Source organism: Bombus huntii, chromosome 16 (assembly GCF_024542735.1).
Source record: "Bombus huntii isolate Logan2020A chromosome 16, iyBomHunt1.1, whole genome shotgun sequence".
Taxonomy (NCBI): Eukaryota; Metazoa; Arthropoda; class Insecta; order Hymenoptera; family Apidae; genus Bombus; species Bombus huntii.
Genome location: NC_066253.1, coordinates 8,442,968 through 8,450,329, shown reverse-complemented (window position 1 = coordinate 8,450,329; position 7,362 = coordinate 8,442,968). Strand labels below are relative to the sequence as shown.

At 34.9% G+C, this 7,362-nt stretch overlaps 1 long non-coding RNA gene across 5 annotated transcripts; it reads left to right on the top strand.

Annotated features, from left to right (window-relative positions):
* The first annotated feature begins 211 nt into the window (after nt 1-211).
* Nucleotides 212-4,056, top strand: LOC126874343 (uncharacterized). 5 transcript variants are annotated; one of them, XR_007692754.1, is made up of 5 exons: nt 212-388; nt 3,142-3,233; nt 3,351-3,495; nt 3,561-3,720; nt 3,787-4,056. It is a non-coding gene; the product is annotated as an uncharacterized LOC126874343 (long non-coding RNA). The 5 variants fall into 5 exon arrangements; XR_007692752.1 differs by having other exon boundaries at nt 3,555-3,720; XR_007692753.1 differs by having other exon boundaries at nt 3,351-3,508; nt 3,580-3,720.
* Nucleotides 4,057-7,362: the final 3,306 nt, after the last annotated feature.

Sequence of the window (7,362 nt, the reverse complement as noted above, 5' to 3'; positions counted from 1 at the left end):
ACGCACGCACGCACGCACGCACGCACGCACGCACGCACGCACGCACGCACACACGCACACACACACACACACACAATAGAAATACTTTCGTGTGCTATTATACGTAGTTCGATAGTTTACATTTCACGGGCCCCGTGTTGCACCTGCGTCGGTTTCGTTCCTGTTTCCAACGTATTAGTGTAGCGTCAGTGATTCGCGTGACGCGACGCAACCTTCAACGTTTGTTTTTCTCCGTTTATGCGTTGTGTGTTCGTTTGAATGAAAATGTCGCGAGTGTTGTAACAAAAACCACGGAAAACAGAAGAAGAATACGGGAGCAAAAGGAATTCCAGGCTACAGCAGAATGCCCATTGCCCAACAGGGTTTCGTTCCATGGTATTTCAACGAGGTAAGCTACCTCTTTTAGTACGCTTCAAGGCGCCTCTTTCCAACCAATTAATTTGCGTCCAACACCATTTTAACTTCGTATACTCAGAGAAAATATCGTTCTTTTGTATTTTCTAACTCTGATCTATGTATAAATTTACCGCGACGGGTCATTTCTACGGATTAACGTATCTTATAAAAACGTTGCGTGAAATGTTAATAATATATAAGTCTTGAAACATTTGTACTAATTTCATAGAGGTACGTAGTTGGTACCTTCCGGGTGGCATATTGTATGCTTGTTACATGAACTTTCCAAATATCTTACAGTTAAATGGTTGGATTGTTTACTAGAATAAGCAACACAACATTGTTTTTGATTTATTGTGAATGAATTTATAGAATCATATTACTTTACACATATACACTATCGCGCAAAAGTATCCCAACATTTGATTACTTTTGATATTATGTTATTTAATTGCACAATCAAATTGATAGTATGTGCCGATATATAATGATTACGATCTGTATTATTATCTTATTCCTATGATGTGGTTTTAACATAGGTCGTAACAAAACGGTCAAAAAAATTCTTTATTCTCATACTCTGTAGCCTGTAAGAAACGAATTAATTAATTAAGAATCTCGTTGTAACCTACAGGTTCGGAAAAGGCTAATAGGCTTTGGTCTACGTGGTGGTTGGGAATTTTCATTCGTTTCGAGTTCGCTTAGCTGATAAATAGTGAATGTGCATTTCTTCCAAAATAAAGAAGAAAGCGAAGTCGATAGAAACGTGGGTCAAATTTGAAATCATTTCTCGATTATGTGGAGGTTGATTAAACGCGTTGGTGTATATAGTGATGAGACGAGTTGATATTTGGTGTAGTCAAATGTATTTAAAACTATCGGCAGTACTCTTCTAACGATCTCCCTCTAACGAATTTAAATTCGACTTCGGTTGACGGTTGCGCGTAGCGGCGATATTGTTCTGTCCGGAGTTTGTTTATTATCAAGTTTCGTACCTCGAGACGGTATCAATGCCCCGAGGCAAAACAACAACATGAGTTACTCTCGATTCGCATCGTCCTATGACTCATATGCCGCTACAATATGCAATCGAATAAAGTGATAAATAGCTTGCAGATGTTTACGCGTCTCTGAAAATGTTAAAAGATATAACATGTTTAACGCGAAGTATTCGTGATAATATTCGCTGCAATTTGAAATATCTGCGTGCAGTCTCGTAGGTTTTGAATAAAAATTTATCTTTTATCGAAAAATACATACATGTTTTGGCCTATATATAGCTTTGTGCTCTTATAACCTAAAAGAGAAGTCGAAAAAAAGTGATGTTGACTCTTGCAGTAAACAATTCATTTATGTCAATACTACTTTTAGAAATGTACCAAGAGAAGCAAGACAAATTATTGACGAAACACAGGATAGTCATTTCCGATCCAAAAGAAAAACGCAACTAAAATAATATGTAGATAGCTATTAAGGCAATAAATAATATAGTCATTGAAATGATCCATCATTTCAAACTAATATCGCTTCTCTTTACTTCAGAACTGCTATAAACATTTTAAATATCATTTATGTCTTGGTTCCCTTGCGAAGTTCTCGAAGAATTCGTCAAATGATGTCATGAACAATATAAATAATCGTAAAAAATCTATATTTGTGTTTAAAAAATAGGCGAATAAAGAGAAATAGGATAATCGAGACCGGTGAAAAAGGATTAACCAACATCCCGCATCTGATACAAGCGGAAGAGAAATCAATTTCTATCATGTCGCACGGCGAACAAGAACGCAAATACGGAATCTTTTGTATAATACTACTCCAAACTCTGTTGAGTCGCAGTAATAATAATAATCGGGTGTTGACTTCTGCTCGTTTTTACTTGAAGTTTGCTCGTTACCTCTTTGAAATTTGGTGGATCGTTTTCTGTCGAAACTCGTTCCATCTGACGTTAAAATCAATAAAAACAATATTACGATAAAGACTTTTATCTCCATTGTTGTCAACTTCCGTCAAGTCTTCGTTTTCTGCTCGCTGGATATAATACGGATTCCCAAAAACTTTCTTCGTATGAAATTTTACTAATGTACATTTATCAAACATTGCACATTTTAAAATAGGTTATCATTATAAGATTAAAAAAAAATAGCTAAAAATATCTTGAAACAAAAGAAACCAATTTTGAAGTTTGTTAGCCCGGAAATGTCATGGTAGGAAGGTATACTTCGATATTACTTTTACTATCGATAGGCGTCGCCGTCGTTGCTGTTATCATATACGAGACACAACAAATCACGAAATTGACAAATCACCGGTGATCTCCTCGAGTCGCAGTTCGAACGTTTCACAAATAAGTTAAAGAATTAAACTTTAGATATAGTGGTAAAATTTATTGTATGAATCCAACAGAGTGACGGTTCAGAGTGTTATAACAAAGAGGTATAGAACGCTGATTTGGGAGACTTCTTGTACTGAGGTTTTAGTCCCTCTGAAGCGGTTATCGTCGGGTGTATATCAGAGGCGCCTATCCGTTGCTATCTGGTTATTGTTTCGATAGCTGTGGCATGTAGGATGTTTTGTCTACTCTATTAGTGCTTCTAAGCGTATGATACTGTCGACGATTCGCCTGTGCATGATTATACATTGAGTAAACGGATAGCCTGAGTTGGAGTTTTGATGATTAGGATAATCGAAATAATTCATAGCCATGGTAATATTTTAACTAATTTATTTTGTTGTCTTTTATAGGCCACTGCAATGAGAAAAGAATTCCTGAAGCCAAAGAAAATGATACATCCAAATAGCAGAAAGTCTATCGCTATTACGAAAAAAGCCAAAAAGTAAATACAATTACTATTAAATTATGTGATTTTGTTATGTACATTTCATTTATTTTATATGATTATATAATACTTTTGTGTAATAAAGAAGGAAATGGACAATGTGTTTTGTTTCAGAATATCAAATAGACAGAAGGCAGAAATGTCCTGCTTGATAAAACAGAATTCAATAGGAGAGAAAATATCGTGGATCAGAAACAATATGATTCCAGGCGTGTGACCCTATACTCCAGAGATAACTGCAAGTTTGTTAGAAACGGAGGTAAAACAAAAATGTATACACATGATGATACAGAGATTGTACATTAAAGATGTGATTAGTTATAGTTCTATATTTGATCCAAAGGTATGTAGCAAGAAATGATGAAGAAATGGAAGAAATTACTATTAAAAGGTCTATAGGTAGCAACAGGAGTAGACAGCATGCTAGGAGGGAACATATAATTAGAGTAGAAAGAACTAGGAGAATATCATACACGTGGAATAGGTAAAGAATTACAGCCAAATTTATTTTCAATATATCCTGATGTACAAACCCTCCTTTATTTTTCAGAAATTTCTGATATTTTAAATGCAACTCAATGTGAAATGTTATTGAATTGGAATAATGAATTACAGTGTGCGAATAATTTTAAATTTATAAGGTTTGGCGAGAAAGATTTAAAGAAAGTATTAGAGCTAAGAAAAAGAATGAAAATAAGCCATATTAGACTATCCAAATCTCTATTAGCTATGCCTGTAAACAAGAAGAATTTATTCAGCAAGCCAATTGATTTAGATGAAAATAGTGTAATGGAAATAGAATAAATTCTGTAGATATGTCTTTTTATCTTTCATCTCTATTTAAAAACAAGAAAACAGAAGAAAAGCGAACAGTTTCGTCCTTTTTTGTTTGCGAAATGCTAGAAACCGCATTTCGTCTTGCTCTTATCTCCCACGAGAAACAGTCACGTCACAAGATACAAGAGTACGATAGAAGAGAAAAGAAAATGTTCGATTGTGAAATATACAACAAAACTGAAACATGCAGATGAATCACGTGCACGTTATGAATATTCTGCATCGTTTCTCCGCCTTTCCTTCATTTTTTTCGCTAGCTGCTCCATTATTTAAGAACGAAGATATAGTAATTACTCTCAAAGTTGTACATTTCGAAATGGTAGGAAAATCAATAGTACAATGATAAATATACGATTTTAAAAGCTTTTTAGATTTCTTACATACTTAGCATTAATCAAATAGCTTAGTATATAAAAGAGTTTACTTATGTCGCATGTTATAAATGCAGCTGCGTTCGTTACAACAATTCCAATTCCAAGGAATTTCTCTCGAAGATCGCAGTGAAGAATTTGCTTTGTTAAATTATTACTGGTATACTTCGTCAACTTGTGGTATATCGATACAATTTGTCAACCATCACTTTTAATAGCTTCTCGCTAATAAAAACATTTCGTACCTATTTAATAAGAAGCAGTATATTCTTAATTATTTAGAAATTTACTTAATGATGTTTAAAAATACGAATATGTTTAAAAATTATAATGTAAATATATATATTTCATTTCATGTTTTACTAATATATCTCTAATTTAGATTAAATATCTGAAACTTGAAAGAAACTTTTAAAACTTTCAATACATCGCATACGTTTCAAATTTAGTGCATAGTTACATATATATATACGATCGATCTTACTCGATCATCTTACTCGAAGAACAGGGTCTGCGTGTGGCGAGCTACGGGACAGGGACCGTTGAAATGTTTACTGTCGAGTGTTACAACTATTTCCTTCTTAAGGAGAGTTATAGAATTATTCCATGCCTTTGTTAGACAAAGCGTTCATCCTGTGACCGCGGCTATGTTCGGCGACTGACTGTCGCCTCGAGCCCAAGCTCATTATCACAACTCTCGAACAATTACAATCGGATTGAATAACTACAATTGTTCAATTACAGCTATAGTAGACTCTAGGTTACAATGTTGCGGGATTATCCAAAATTCCAAAGGCTCCGGTGTTCTTTCATCTCCGACAAATATATTATGGTATAGTTCCTATTTTCCGACCGCATGGAAGAAAAATAGGACAGCCTTAATACCAAAGGCTAATAAAGATGGAAATATGGTCGAGAACTGGCGACCAATTACGATCGGCCCAATTCTAGGCCGCATTTTCTCATCAATCCTCGATGGGCGGCTAAGACGGGGTATAGATCAAAATATAAGGCTGTTGAGATATGTGTAATTTTCTGTGCTGGACTGAGTTAAGTAATAGAAATACTTATATGTATATATCAGTGTGTGGAAGTATGTGTGTGTGCGCAGCGTCTCGAAACAAAGGAATGTAAACAGTCAGTTGGTTAATAGTCGTCGATGAAGAGTCGGGTGTAGAAGGTGCTGAGACGCGTGCAAGTGTATCGATAAATATATATAGAATCGTCCATGTAATAAATATATCATTATTTTAGTAATAACTGTCAATATAAATTTAATGTTCCTATAACATTATTTCGGCTTCAAAGATCCACAATTCTCAACATGGTAGAAGATCGTGGTTGCCGAGATTTAAGGTTATGGAACCACGTGTAACCGGGAGTGAATGTATAAAAGTCGATTTATAAAAAGGAATAAAAAATTGGAAATAAGTTCTGAAGAGATAAAAAGGCTATTGGTAGAACAAATAAAAAGATTTTGGATAATAAAGAGAAATATTTTTTGAAAAAAAAAAAAAAAAAAAAAAAGGTGTGAATATAGAAAACGAATCAAGATGCCAAGGGACGACGAAATTAAGGTTCAAATATTCGATGGACGCGATTACAGAATGTGGAAGAAAAGAATATTAATGTATCTAAAGTGTAAAAAATGTTATGAACCGGCTACACGAGAGAAAATGGACACGGATGCGCAAGATAAGTGGGATGAAAAGAATCAATGGGCGATGAACTACATCTATAGTAGTATAACGAATGAGCAATTAGAATTTGTTGGTGATCAAGACACTGCTTTAAAAATAATGCAAAAGTTTGATGAGATGTATATGAAGGAATCAACAGCAGTGCAAATTTGTATAAGAAGTAGACTAGGCATGATGAGGTTGAAAGACTTTGAAGAATCAAATTCATTTTTCACGGAATTTGAAAAAACTATCAATGAATTAAAGAGTGCCGGTGCAAATGTAAGCGAACGTGAAAAACTCGACTACATGCTGAAAGCACTACCAGAATCATTGAGCTATGTTGGTGACTTAATCGACTCAGTGAAAGAAAGTGATCGGACTTGTGAATTTTTGAAAAATAAAATTATAATGTGGGAAACGCGTAGCAAGAAAGAAAGTGATAGAACAAAGTCAAATGTATTTACAGCCGAAAAAAAGGACATAAAGTGCTATGGCTGTGGAAAGTACGGTCACATGGCAAAAAATTGCACAAACACGTATAGAGGCGGAAACAATGGCGCAAACAATGGAAGAACGCAACAGCAAGGAGGTGCGTATCAGCCGCAGTAGAATAGGGGTCGCGGCGGACGAAGTTTTGGCCAAAGAAGACGAGGATACGGCCAACGAGGATTTGGCCAACGAGGACAAAGCAGAGGCCGGCAACAACGCTACTACGAGGCAAGTCAACACGACGCAAATTATTCACACAACGAGGGCTACGACGACCAAGAAATTGGATCTTTCCTAACGAGAGTAGAGCGCGAAAATAATAAAAATGAAATTACGGTATGTACTAGCGATACGCGAAAAATAGATTGGATATTGGATAGTGGATGTTCAGATCACATTATATATAATGACTCTTATTTTGTTGAGTACGAAAATTTAAAAAACCCGATAAATGTGAAGTTAGGAGACGGTAGAATTCTAAAAGGAACAAAAGTCGGAAAAATTTTAACTTACTTTGAAGTAAACAAAAGGAGGATTAAAATTACAATGTCTAATGTATTTTACGTGAAAGAAATGGATAATAACTTAATTAGCTATGCGAGAGTAACGAATGAAAATAAGATAGTCTCAGCAGGAAATACTTTAAAGATATATAACAAATACAGAAAGTTGATAGGGATAGCATTCAAAGATCATGGTTTATATAAGATAAGTAGTTACATTGAAGGGCAAGAATCTCATGCTAAA